This window comes from Oryx dammah, unplaced genomic scaffold, assembly GCF_014754425.2.
Source record: "Oryx dammah isolate SB20612 unplaced genomic scaffold, SCBI_Odam_1.1 HiC_scaffold_16, whole genome shotgun sequence".
In the NCBI taxonomy this organism is placed as follows: Eukaryota; Metazoa; Chordata; class Mammalia; order Artiodactyla; family Bovidae; genus Oryx; species Oryx dammah.
The window spans coordinates 47,705,043-47,719,851 of NW_024070200.1; positions in this window are offsets into that span (position 1 = coordinate 47,705,043).

Sequence of the window (14,809 nt, forward strand, 5' to 3'; positions counted from 1 at the left end):
TGATGTATATTCATGAAAAGAATGCAAGCGTGCTCAGTCACTTCAGTCATGTCCGATTCTTTGCAACCCCATGGACCGTAACCGCCAGGCTCCTCTGTTCACGGGATTCTCCAGGCAAGAATACTGGAGTGGGTTGCCATGCCCTCCTCCAGGGGATCTTCCCAACCCAGGGACTGAGTCTGTGTCTCCCACACTGTAGGTGGATTCTTTACCCACTGAGCCACCTGAGAAGCTCTCATGAAAAGAATAATCAGTCTTATTTTTAAGTATCTAAACCTATTCTAGGACTTTATCTGAAGAAACAACAGAATAGTAGTCAGTTTTATTTCAAAGATTTCCTTTGTATCAGTACTTACATAATAGAATTAATACCTGAGAAAGTAGCAAATCATCTTTCCAAGTACACGCCTTTCTTTCTATTTGGCTTGAAGCATTCACCTGCCTAGAGATGGAAGAGGAGGTGTGAAAAGGAGAAACAGTACTAGTAAATTTCATTGTAATTCATAATTTCTAAGACTGACATGTCGGGATTTCCCTGGCAGTTAGTGGTTAAGACTGTACTTCCACTGCAAGGGGCATGGGTTTGATAACTGGTGGGAACTAAGATCCATGTGCCTCACAGTGCAGCCAGGGGTGGACGAGGAAAGACTTAATTTCTTTCTTTGAAATTTGGGTGTGTTCTACAATCAGTGTTGTCTGACAACAGTTGTTGGCTAGGCAACAGCCATAATGTGATCGTCATTGTCTGCACATACCCAAACTTGGTCTGGAAACCTATTGATATCTTCTACAAGCCTTTTTAGGGGGAGCTTCCTTGGTGGCTTAGATGGTAAAGAATCTGCCTGCAACGCAGGAGACTGTGGTTTGATCCCTGGGTCAAGAAGATCCCCTGCAGAAAGAAATGGCAATCCACTCCAGTATTCTTGCCTGGGAAATCCAATGGACAGAGGAGCCTGGTGGGCTATAGTTCATGGGGGTGCAAAGAGTTGGACACAAACTGAGTGACTGACACTACAAATCTTTTTAAAGACTGGAGAGGAGCAGCATACAAACTTGTAGGATTGGTGTCATCAGTTTGTAAGAAAATCCCAGAAGCCGTAGCAGATCTCTTAGCTCTGGGCTGAGACCCTGTGTCAACAACTCTTTTGATGCACAGACAACAACTGTGGAAAGACATGATCATCACTAACTCCGAGTTGAAAGGGATTCAGAAACATTCTCTGCATCAGCTTCTTCTGTAAAGAAGTTACAGGAATACTTCCCAATTTACTTTGCTTATATTTTTCTTTTTACCTATGCACAAGAGTGATCCATGATAAAAATGTATGTCTAAATAAGTCTAAAAAGAGCTTTTCCGATAAGTATAAACCAACATTCTAAATGATAAGAAGGCATTGTTCATAACATAATTAGCAGCTTGTTTTTCTTCCTTAGAAGTAGCTAAAATAACAGTGCATTTTACAACTGATGTCATTCATTTCAGTGAAATGCAAAATCGTGGATAGACTGAAGAGAGGAGAAATTAATATCCAGCTTCTGACATTCAACATAAAATTATGCAGCAAGATATTAGCCTTGCAAAATGAGTGTTTGTCTTAAGAGAAGATCTTCTAAATTCTTTTATTTTGATACTAGGCACATGAGCATTTCAACAGCCAAGCCCAAAGGTTTCAGCCTGTGGGGTCCTCTATCTCTAAGAGGAGAAGATAATCTTTCTGGCTCTGGAAGGCAGGCCAGGAGTCTTGCTGCCCCACCCTGAAGGGAGGTGAGGAAGAGCAGGGTGGAATGTCACCTGTCTCAGGCCCTGGGGAAAGTAGGAGATGAAAGCCATGAAGGAGAGGAGGAGAGCAAGACAGGCAGAAAGGAGACCCAAGTTTGGTAAGTCAATAACACAGTGACACCCATGATGAAGGGGGCTATGCCTCTCTTCTTGCTTGGAGCTCCTGATGGCGGCTTGCTCAAAGAAAGCCCTATGGGACTTCCCTGGTGGTCCAATGGTTAAGACTTGCCCTTCCAATTCAGGAAGTATGGGTTTGATCTCTGGTGGGGGAGCTAAGATCCCACATGCTTCATGGCCAAAAAACCAAAACATAAAATGGAAACAAATTCAATAAAAACTTATAAAAAATGGTCCACATCAAAAAGAAAGAAAGAAAGTCCTATGTCAATGTGATGCACAGTCACATCAAATTAAGGTGTAGTTTGGCAGGTAAAGGGGCCCAGCCATTAAAGCTCTCTGGGGTACTGCAGCACGCACCTGGGAGGATGGGCTCCTGACCTAGCTGAGAGGGTCTTGTGGGTTCCAGCATCCTCTTGTCAATGGTTGTTCAGGAGCTAGTTGTGATTTCAGCACTCTCGCAGGAGGAGATAGGCACAGGTCCTTCTACTTTGCCATCTTGATTTGATTTGAGAGTGCCTGGTGAAGTTGCCGGAGAGGATGATTGTGACGTGACATCCTCTACATTCAGAAGGGACCTGAGCCAATGACAGCGAAGGCCCCCAAGTCTCCCTTCCATCCCTGTCCTGGGGTCCCAGAAGCCACACCCCGTCCCCTTCTGCTCCTCAGTCACCATCTTGGACAGGAGTGGAAAACAGACCATTTTTCTTAGAAAGCCTGACCTTGCATGTAAAGTTAACTTTTTTTTTTCCTTAGAGGCTGGGAGGACATCAGCCAGGAAATAGGACTTAGGAAGACAGGGGAAAATGAAAGAGCTATATTTTTTCTTCACATATCAGCTAAGTCAAGACCCTGATACATTTATAAAAATAAAAGCTTCGAAGTGAAATATACTGCAATAGGAGAATGGTTTAATAAATTATTTCATAACCATTTTACATGGCTATGAAAATTATCTTTGTGGATTATTTTAATTATATAATAAGTTGATGTCATGGAATCAATGTGTATGTACTGAAAGATCTCAGTTATATATAAAAAACAGACTTAAAAAAATAAATAAATAAAATAAAAAATAAAAAACAGACTTGAAAAAAGTCATAAAAATGTTAACAATAGTTATTTTACTTTAAAAAATATTTATTTGTGAAATCTGTTTAGTTGCAACATGTGAAGTCTTGATTGTGGCATGTGGGATCTAGTTCAGGGATAGAACTCACCCCCCTGTGTTGGGAGCACAGAGGATTAGCCACTGGACCATCAGGGAAGTCCCAACAATAGTTATTTTGAAAGAAGTTATTTTCTATAATGACTGTATAGATCTGAAAAAAAAAATAATAGATAAAAATTTAAAACAAAATCTTACAGAGCAGTGTTACAAATGGATTTCTAAAGCCCCTTGCTCTTCTCAAATCAACATACCCCAGCTGGAACAGGATGTGGGTGACGTAGCTGTGGGAAATGGTCACTCTTCCCTGTTTCCCAATATCTAGTCCAAGGAGGACAGTTTGCAAGGAAAAATCAACAGGATATCTCTATAACACCATCCCTCAGAGCAGAAATATAACGTTTCTCAAAGATCATTGTCACACATTGTTGCTTAATACCACCCATTTCTTTATGAACAAATTAGTGAGCAATTTTCCAGTCAGATTGGCATGCATTCTGGCAGGTCTAGGGAAACCCCTGACTCTGGCATTATGACCCTCAGAGATAATTTACTTCTGCCTGGGGTACCTGCTTCTCTGGTGGCTCAGTCGATAAAGAATCTGCCTGCAATCCAGGAGACCTGGGTTCGATCCCTGTGTCGGGAAGATCACCTGCAGAAGGAAATGGCAACCCACTCCAGTGTTCTTGCCTGGGAAATCCCACAGACAGAGGAAGCTGGTGGTCTACAGTCACGGGGTCACAAGAGTCAGGCATGTCCTAGTGATTAAACCACCACCATCACCATGGGGTATCTAAGACAAATATTTAAATACAATCAAAATGTGACCAGATCCCCAAGCAGATAGCCTGAGAAGAATTACAAAAAGGAACTTGCCCTACTTGTTTTTGGAATACTTCATAGAACTACAAAAATTAAAACAGTATTGGTACTACACAGATCAGTGGACCAGAATAAAAAAGGCAAGAAATATTTACACACAGTTTTCACATTATGAAAAGAAAACTGGTATGACAAAGATGGTATTTCAAATAACCTCTCAGGGATGTATTTAGTTCTGAATCAGGAGAAGCTATTATAGATTTATAAGAATTAGCTCATATTTAATCACTGTGAAGTCAGGTGGGCCTTAGGAAGCATCACTACGAACAAAGCTAGTGGAGGTGATGGAATTCCAGTTGAGCTATTTCAAATTCTAAAAGATTATGTTGTGAAAGTGCCGCACTCAATATGCCAGCAAATCTGGAAAACTCAGCAGTGGCCACAGGACTGGAAAATGTCAGTTTTCATTCCAATCCCAAAGAAAGGCAATGCCAAAGAATGCTCAAACTACCATAAAATTGCACTCATCTCACATGCTAGTAAAGTAATGCTCTAAATTCTCCAAGCCAGGCTTCAGCAATATGTGAACCATGAAATTCCTGATGTTCAAGCTGGTTTTAGAAAAGGCAGAGGAACCAGAGATCAAATTGCCAACATCCGCTGGATCATGGAAAAAGCAAGAGAGTTCCAGAAAAACATCTATTTCTGCTTTATTGACTATGCCAAAGCCAGCCTTTGACTGTGTGGATTACAATAAACTGTGGAAAATTCTGAAAGAGATGGGAATACCAGACCACCTGACCTGCCTCTTGAGAAACCTGTATACAGGTCAGGAAGCAACAGTTAGAACTGGACATGGAACAACAGACTGGTTCCAAATAGGAAAAGGAGTACGTCAAGGCTGTATATTGTCACTCTGCTTATTTAACTTATATGCAGAGTACATCATGAGAAACACTGGGCTGGATGAAGCACAAGGTAGAATCAAGATTGCCGGGAGAAATATCAATAACCTCAGATACGCAGATACCACTCTTATGGCAGAAAGTGAAGAGGAACTAAAAAGCCTCTTGATGAAAGTGAAAGAGGAGAGTGAAAAAGTTGGCTTAAAGCTCAACATTCAGAAAACGAAGATCATGGCATCCGGTCCCATCACTTCATGGCAAATAGATGGAGAAACAGTGGAAACAGTGGCTGACTTTATTTTTGGGGGCTCCAAAAATCACAGCAGATGGTGGTTGCAGCCATGAAATTAAAAGACGCTTACTCCTTGGAAGGAAAGTTATGACCAACCTAGATAGCATATTAAAAAGCAGAGACATTACTTTGCCAACAAAGGTCCGTCTAGACAAGGCTATGGTTTTTCCAGTAGTCCCTTTGCCAGCAAGGAGATCAAACCAGTCAATTCTAAAGAAAATCAACCCTGAATATTCACTGGAAGGACTGATGCTGAAGCTGAAGCTCCAGTATTTTGGCCACCTGATGCCAAGAGCCAACTCATTGGAAAAGACCCTGATGCTGGGGAAGATTGAGGGCAGGAGGAGAAGAGGATGACAGAGGATGAGATGGTTGGATCACTGACTCAATGGACATGAATGTGAGAAACTCTGGGAGATAGTGGAGGACAGAGGAGCCTGATGTGTTGCAGTCCGTGGGGTTGCAAAGTGTTGGACATGACTTAGCGACTGAATAACAACACATTCTGCCTCTGATGCTCTGATAAATGGAACTGGACAAATGAATTCTCTATATAGGTAATAAATTGCATCCCTCCCTAAAATCAATACCAAAAAATCAACTCAATTTATTATGGACCTGAATGCGTGGAGTAAAACTTAAAAACATTTTTTAAAAATATAGGGAATATCTTTCTAATTTTAGAACAGGGAAAGATTTCTTAGACAAGATGCCAAAAAATTCTAACTCTGAAAGAAAAGATTTGTATGTTGCATTTAAATTGAGAGCACTTATTCATCAACAGACACTGTAAAAAATGAGAGGAAAAAAGGGAGAAAATATTTACAACATAAGTATCCAAACAAAGAACTGCTGCCAAGGATGCATAAAGAATGTCTTCAAATCTATCAAGAAAAAAATAAACAACTTTATCAGAATATGGGCAAAAGACACAAACAGGCATTTTACAAAAAAGAAAATACATATGGTCAATAAGTACATTAATTTCCATATTAATCAGGGAAATGCAAATCAAGACCACAATGAGATAACTTTTAACAACCATCACAAAAATTAAGAAATCTGACTATACCCAGTGTTGAAAAAGATATGGATTAATGTGACCTCATAAATGTTGCTCGTGAATGTATAAATTGATTTAACTACTTTGAAATAATCTGGAATTATTGTGTACATTTGAGCATTCTTAAATCCTCTGGCCCAGTGACTCCTAGGTGGATAGCTGAGAGGACTCTTATACACATGCACCAAGAGACACATAGGAAGTGTTCACACATGTATTGCGCAGTGTATTAAAAAACTAGAATTGATGCAATGCCCGTTGGTAGAAGAATGAATGAATAAACTTTGGTATATTTACACCATGGAATATTATACAGCTCTGAAAACAAATGAACAAATGAACTAGGTGTTAGACAATAGGTATGAAGCTGGACAGCATAATGATGAGGGGAAAGTACTTATCAGATGACCATATAGAATGCAATAGACATTTTATAAGACTTTACAACAAAGAAAACAATACACTATTTGAAAGTGAAAGTGGCTCAGTCGTGTCCGACTATTTGCAACCCCATAGACTATACAGTCCATGGAATTCTCCAGGCCAGAATACTGGAGTAGGTAGCCTTTCCCTTCTCCAGGGGATCTTCCCAACCCAGGGATTAAAGCCAGGTCTCCTGCACTGCAGGTGGATTCTTTACCAGCTAAGCCACAAGTAGGCAGCCATATATATGATAAAACCATTTTTAAAAAGCCAGGACTGTATGTATATGAAACCAGAAGCACAGATAACAACAAAAACCTACCCAATAAAACATGGGCAAAAGGGAATTGCCTGGAGGTCCAGTAGTTAGGTTAGTGGTTAGGACTCCATGCTTTCACTGCTGGGGCCTGGATTCAATCCCTGGTCAGGGAACTAGATCCCACATGCTGCAACTAAGACCTTGGCACAGCCAAATAAATAGTAAAGAAATAAATATTTTTAAAATGGTTAAGACATTACATTTTATGTGATATGTATTTTACCACAATTTTTTTTTTTAATGAAAAAAAGCAAAGCAATTGTAAGCATGAAATTCAGGACTGTGTGTACTTTTGGTTGTGGAAGGATGGGGATGGGAAAGGTGAGGAGCCAACTAGTTATTTGTAATATTCTAGCTCCATGGTGGATTCATGGGGGTTCATTATAGAAATGCCTACATAAACAAATCAAAGTAAATAAAATGAAAATGATCATGCATGGAGTAAACAATGATAGTGTGTTCTTATCTAAGAATTAAAATCTAAATACATGCATTTGAGGTCCAAAATATAAAAATCATCTTTAAAATGCACTTCAAGCAAAAAGAAGAGACTGTAAATCACTCTCTATTTACTACTGGAATATTTTTGCAGTCCTTCTATAATGTGTGTGTAGATACATACATATATTTGTGCTAACACTAGAAAACGGAACACTCTCTTTTGTACTTTTATTTTTCACCTAATGATAAATTGATAACATGTTTGCATGTCATTAAATATTTTAAGAGTATTTTAAATATAGTCATAAAATTCCATTGTATGGATATACCATAGTTTATTTAAATAAATGAATATTGTTAGAATTTAAATTGCTCCTAAAATTTCCCTATTAGTAACATGCTAGATTTAATATTCTGTTGGTTAATCTTTGTACCTATTTTTTCATTTGTTTTTTTGGATTTTTTTTTTTTTTCTTTTTGGCCATGCAAACTGGCTTGGGGCATTTTAGTTCCTCAGCCAGGGATTGAACCCAGGACACTACAGTGAAAGTGCTGAGTCCTAACCACTGAACTGACAGGGAATTCTCTTTGTACCTGTTCTTAACTCTTTCTTCTGGGGAAATTCATAGACATTAAATAGCTGAGGCAAAGATACAGGAAAAAATTTAAGGAGTTTGATATCAAAAAAAGTTCCATGATCCTTCGGAAAGGTTTACCAAGACTCACTCCCACCAATAAAATAAACAAACAGTACACAAGTCCATTTTCCCATATCCTCATTGACTCTGAGCTTTCTGAGTCTTTAAATCCTTTCTAAAAAGTCTTATTTCCATGAAGTTTTAATTTGCAATTCCTTGATTACAACTGACATTGAATATTAAGATGTTTATATAGCTTAAAAAATTACCTAGTTTTTAATTGAAAAAGTAATTCATGTACATGGTAAAAATATAGACCAGCATAAAAAGATACACTGTGAAACATAAATCTCCTTCCTACCTTGGAATGCAGTCCCCTCCCTGAGCAGCCATCATGACCAGTTTCTTGTTTCTTCTTCCCAAAATATAATGTGCAGAAGCAAGCACACAAGTAAGAAGAAATGCATTTATGTACAACCATATTCTCCTTTTTAAAAGCCAATGAGAGGGACTTCCCTGGTGGTCCAGTGGCTAAGATTCTATTCTTTCAATGCAGGAGGCCTCTGTTTGATCCCTGGTTGGGGAACTAGATGTCACAACTGGAAAGAGGCCAAGAGGCCCTTTCATCTATGTTTCATCACAGTCTGAACAGGGAGAGAAAGGAGGAAGAATTTGTCTGCCAGCTGCTGTTCCCCATTGGTCAAAGATTCTCTTCACAGTGTTCACCCCTCTGCACTTAAGGGTTATGCAAGCCCTGGTGCCCAGAGGGCCCTGGTGCCTCTTGCTTCAGCCTCAACAAGGATGCCCCAGGATAAGAGTGGGGACAAGTGACGCAGGAGCATCTGAGGCACTGTTGGGCTGTACCCACATGAAGTGAGTTGAAGCACTCGTGGTTTGTTGCTATAGCAACAGCTGGAACTGAACAAGAGGCCAAAGCCCCCAGAGACAGGTGGGGCCGAAGGTCCAACTGTAGCACGGACACTCAGATCTGCTTGGGCTGCCCCCCACCCACCTTGACTGCCATACTGCAACATGGGGTCTCCATTTTTGTTTTTCTTTTAGCCAAACCACGTGACATGTGGGATCTTAGTTTCCCGACCAGGGATTGAACCCATACTCCCTGCAGTGGAACTGCCCAGGAAAGTCCCAGACATGAGAAGATTCCTTAGTCTCAGAATGCCTTCAAGGTGGTAGCCAGCCACACTTCCATGAAAAGGCTTTTACCTGGGAGTCTAGTTTCCTGGTGGTGGCCATGTATCTACTCCCATCAACCCCACGGGGCCAGAAAGATACCGACTGGTGGCCGTGTTCTTCCTCAGTGTCCTTGGGCCTTCCTGGGCCTAGTCAGAGAGTGGGTTCTCAGTCTTACATAGTAAATTCCTTCTTACATTCTCCTCTCCCTGAGCTTTGTAATCACCTTGTCAATACTGTGTCTAGGAGGTTCTGGCATCTCCACCTCACTGTCATGTACAAGTTTTGTAGCCATCTTCACATACAATTAAGACCAGCTCCAGGGCTTCCCTGGTGCCTCAGTGGTAAAGAATCCGTCTGCCAATGCAGGAGACGTGAGTTCAGTCTCTGGGTTGGGAAGATCCCACATGCCAGGGAGCAACCAAGCCTGTGCTGTGGAGCCCATGTGCCCAACTACTGAAGAACGAGCCCATGTTCCACAACAAGAGAAGCCACCACAATGAGCGGCCCGCACACTGCAACTAGAGAGGAGCCCCTGCTCGCCACAACTAGAGAGGAGCCCACGCAGCAGCCAAGTCCTGCTACAGTCAAAAACAAACAAATAAATTATATATATATATAAAAAGACCAGCTCCAGGCATCTTCACTATAATATTGAAGGCCATCTCGCAGGCAAATACCACACGGCAATACATTCTCTCAAGACTTCCCTGGTAGTCCAGTGGTTAGGACTCCGCACTTCCAATGCAAGGGGGCATGGATTTGGTTCCTGGGAACTAAGATCCTGCATGCTGCATGGCGCAGCCAAAAGTACATACGTTCTCTCCAACCCAGCTGCATGTTTTACTCCCCCTGGTCGATCACCTCGGATCCACTGCCACACGGCTTCTCTTTGTTCCAGATGGTGCGTGTGGACCAGGATGATTCCTCGGGTGAGTCAGCTGAGCCTCTAGGAGGAGGGACTGTGTAAACTCCTTCTCAGGTTGTGGTGAGTCCTGATTCTCGTTATGGGCCTGGAGACAGTGAGTGGTGATGGAGGCAGATCGTAAGAAAAGCAAATGACATCTTGCAAGGCATCTGCTTTCAGTGAGGTCTGCACACTGTCTCCAGATTCCGGTGACAGGGGGCTGCTTCTGCTGGTCACGAACACTCCTGGGAATCTGTGGGATCAAGGTTTCCGTTCTCATCCCTGCAACACCCCCATCCGAGTCCCATGCTTTTCCAAGCGAAGCCTGATTTTGACAGATTTGTCAAAGCTACCCATTCAGTCTCCTTTGGCAGCACAGGCACCCTTACAATCAGCTGCTGAGCCTGACTTTTAGCAGTTGGCCCTGAAGCTGCAGAAGATGAGTCTCCTTAAAAACTGCCATAAAGCTCTAGTGGCTTTTACACAGTCTTAAGTTGGCTGTGAGCTACTCGAAGCCTATCATTTTCTTTTTTTTGCAAGGTTTCTTATGCTCTTACTAAAAGCCAGCCTATTTTACATTTCTTATAATTATCATTGCCGACATACAATCAAATACTGTGTCCTGTTCTCCAGCTCAATCTCACCTTCCACTTGCACCTCAACCCCGATTAACCCCAGACGAAAACCTTAGTCATTCTGATACCACTTCATGCCAAGGGTTATTACCACCACCCACTTAACTGTGATCAATATTGTCCCTATTGCAGTCAGAACAATAGGAAATCCAGTGTCACGATCCTATCCTTTTGTGGGATCTTAGTTCCCTATCCAGGAACCGAACCCTCATTGGCAGCACGGAACCCTAACCACGGACAACCAGGGAAGGCCTCACAGTCCTATCCTGAAAGTCTTCTTTTCAGGATCACCCTTAGGACCAACTGTCTTTGGGGGCAAGTGTGCAGTGCGGCCTTGAGATGACGTATGGGGCCTTGTTTCTGCGTGAAGTCAGTTGGAGCCCAGGTGGAGCTGGGTCACTACGGAAGGGCTAGGACAGGACAGGTCAAAGACACTGGAGGCTGAGAGGCTCTGATATGGCATTGAGAGATGTCTGCTACAAAGGCTCAGCATAGATTTTCTTTCCAAACTAGGTTTACCCTATTTGCATGTATTGATTCGATGTGATGGATAGGTTTAGTTCTCATTCTGGCATCCTGTTTGACGTTGCGCTTTCCTCTCTTGAGTGCTCCCTTTGTTTTGCATCCTTTGCTCTGTGGTGGTGTATATGTGTGTTTTCTTCGGGCTATTTCACTGCATTGGTGGTAATTTAGCACACTGTTTCTTCTGGAACCCCCAGACTTTGTCAGGACAAGATGTGTCAGATATGCTAAAATGTGATCTGAGACATAAAAGCCAAGAATCCACACACACTCCTCCTCCTGGTTTGTTTTACTGTTACATATTTGTGCCCAATGGAAATCTTGATAAATTCCATTTTTGCTTTCCATCAAAGGATGAAAAGAAATTTGGTGTGTTTATGATTACATGCACAGCTTTAGTGAGAATACTCCTGAAAGTGCTTCCATTTTGAGTAGGGTTTTTATTGTTGTTACTGCCATTGTTGTTTTTTCCTTTTTTTTTTCCCCCCTGGCCACTCTGCACAGCTTGTGGGATCTTAGTTCCTCGACCAGGAACTGAATTAAACCCACCAGGCCCTCGACAGAGAGAGCATGGAATCCTAACCACTGGACCACCAGGGAATTCCCTTAATTAGCGTAAATGAGAACCAAATCCTTTGCTTACAGTTTTACCTGTCTGCCAAGCGGAAGAATTTTCTTCGCAGCCGTTTCTGGCTCCTTAGTTTCACACTTTGTTCATTCTCTTGACACTCCCCACAGTCAGAGCATGTTTTCCTGTAATGGGACCCCTTGACCTTCTCCCCTGTGTCACCCACTCTGTGCCCTACACCAGGTGCATCATCACAGAGGGTGGCAGGGCACTCCTACACCAGCACAGCTGTCGAAAACTGAATTATGGGTGGGAAGGACTACAGTCCACATAAATTTACTCTGCAAAACCCAAACTAGATGCATCTCATGTCAGCTTTCACTCCATTATCTGACATAAGGCAAATAAAAATTTGGGCCAAAGGAGGTAGTGTTCTTAACTGACTACGCCAAAACTGCCTTCTTACCTATGAAAATTTTACAAAAGCAGATACCCAGGTGAACACCTTGTTAGGGACCTTCAAATCCTCCTTAAAAGAGACCATGGATCTAAGGAAGCTTAAACGATCTCCATGTTGTACCTTATGTGTGCTCAATTGTGTCCGACTGCTTTCGACCCCATGGACTGTAGCCTGCCAGGTGCCTCTGTCCACAGAATTATCCCTGCAAGAATACTGCAGTGGGTTGCCATTTCCTCCTCCAGGGGATCTTTCCAACCCAGGGATTGAACACGAGTCTCCTGAATTGGCAGGTGCATTCTTTACCACTGAGCCATCTCGGAATCCTTATGCTGTACCTCATGGTTTATAATTTAATATAGAGTCATTAATAACTCACAAATAGTTGTAAGAAAGTCCAGCAAAGCTCTGCTGTTTTTTTTTTTTTCCCCATGATTATTGATGCTTTTTTAGGAGAAGAATATCAGAACTTAAAAAAAATTTTTTTTCTTGTTCTTTTTGGTTCCCTGTCTTGCTGGTGCCTGGTCAGCTGACTGTGCTGATGAAGTCACAGAGCTCAATAAGCAGATTACCCTTCCTAAGAAAGGATTTCCAGCAGTGCAGTCTAATAGGACTTTCTGCAATGATGGAAAGGTTCTTATCAGAACTGTCCTACATGGTAGTCACTGATCACATGTTGCTAGCTTTTAAGCCCTTGAAATGTGGCTAGTGAGACTGAAGAATTGAACTTTACATTTTAATTAACTAAAAAATCCAGATGTTCAAGCTGGATTTAGAAGAGGCAGAGGAACCAGAGATCAAATTACCAACATCCATTGGAACATAGAAAAACCAAGAGAATTCCAGAAAAACATCTACTTTTGCTTTATTGACTATGCCAAAGCCTTTGACTGTGTAGATCACAACAAACTGTGGAAAATTCTTAAAGAGATAGGAAAACAAGACCACCTTACCTGCCTCCTCAGAAATCTGTATGCAGATCAAGAAGCAACAGTTAGACCTGGACATGGAACAACAGACTTGTTCCAAATTGGGAAAGGAGTGTGTCAAGGCTGTATGTTGTCACCTTGCTTATTTAACTTATATCCAGAGTACATCATGCGAAATGCTGGACTGCATGAAGCACAAGCTGGAGTCCAGATTGCTAGGAGAAATATCAATAACCTCAGATATGCAGATGATACCAGTGTTATGGCAGAAAGTGAAGAGGAACTAAAGAGCCTCTTGATGAAAATGAAAGAGGAGAGTGAAAAAGCTGGTTTAAAACTCAGCATTCAAAAAACTAAGATCATGGCATCTGGTCCCATTACTTCCGGGCAATAAGATGGGGAAACAATGGAAACAGTGAGAGACTTTCTTTTCTTGGGCTCCAAAATCATTGCAGATGGTGACTGCAGCCATGAAATTAAAAGATGCTTACTCCTTGGAAGAAAAGCTATGACCAACCTTGACAGCATATTAAAAAGCAGAGACAGTACTTTGCCAACAAAGGTCCATCTAGTCAAAGTTATGTATGGGTTTTTCCAGTAGCCATGTATGGATGTGAGAGTTGGATTATAAAGAAAGCTGAGCGCAGAAGAATTGATGTTTTTGAACTGTGGTGTTGGAGAAAACTCTTGAGAGTCCCTTGGACTACAAGGAGAGCCAACCAGTCCATCCTAAAGGAAATCAGTCCTGAATATCCATTGGAAGGACGGATGTTGAAGCTGAAACACCAATACTTTGGCCACCTGATGTGAAGAGCTGACTCATTTGAAAAGACCCTGATGGTGGGAAAGATTGAGGACAAGAGGAGAAGGGGAAGAGGATGAGATGGTTGGATGGCATCACCGATTCGATGGACATGAGTTTGAGCAGGCTCTGGGAGCTGGTGATGGACGGGGAAGCCTGGTGTGCTGCAGTCAATGAGGTTGCAAAGAGTCAGACACGATTGAGTGACTGAACTGAACTAAAATTTAAATTTAAATAGCCACATATAGCTAATGGCTGCCATAAAAGGCAGTGAAGATTTGGAGCCATTTAAGGAAAAAGATGATACAGAAAGGGGAAGGAGGTGGTGGGGGCGGTATTCTGGCCATGGGGCTGTGACCAACCTGAGAGTATTTTGGTTGGTTTGTTTTTTAAATCATTTTATTCAGGTTTCTTTGTTTGTTGCCCCTTGGTGCAGCATGTGGTATCTTAATTCCCTGATCAGGGATCAAACCTGAGTCCCTTGCATTGGAAGCACAGGGTCCTAACCACTGGACCACCAGGAAGTCCCCGGGTATGAGTGACATACAAAAAGTGTACATATTTAAGGTATACACTTCATGAGTTTGGAGATAAGTACACACTCATGAAACCATCACTACAAGCTATGCTGTAAACATATTGTCATCTCCAAGTTTCCTCAAGTCTTATTATTATTTTGTAGTGTGTGTGTGTTTGTGTGTGTGTGGAAGAACACTCATTGTGAGATCTACCCTCAGTTAATGTTTAAGTATATAATTTTGTTAACTACAGGCACTCCGTAGTTATAGATCTCCAGGTATTTTTCATCTTGTACACCTAAAACACTGTGC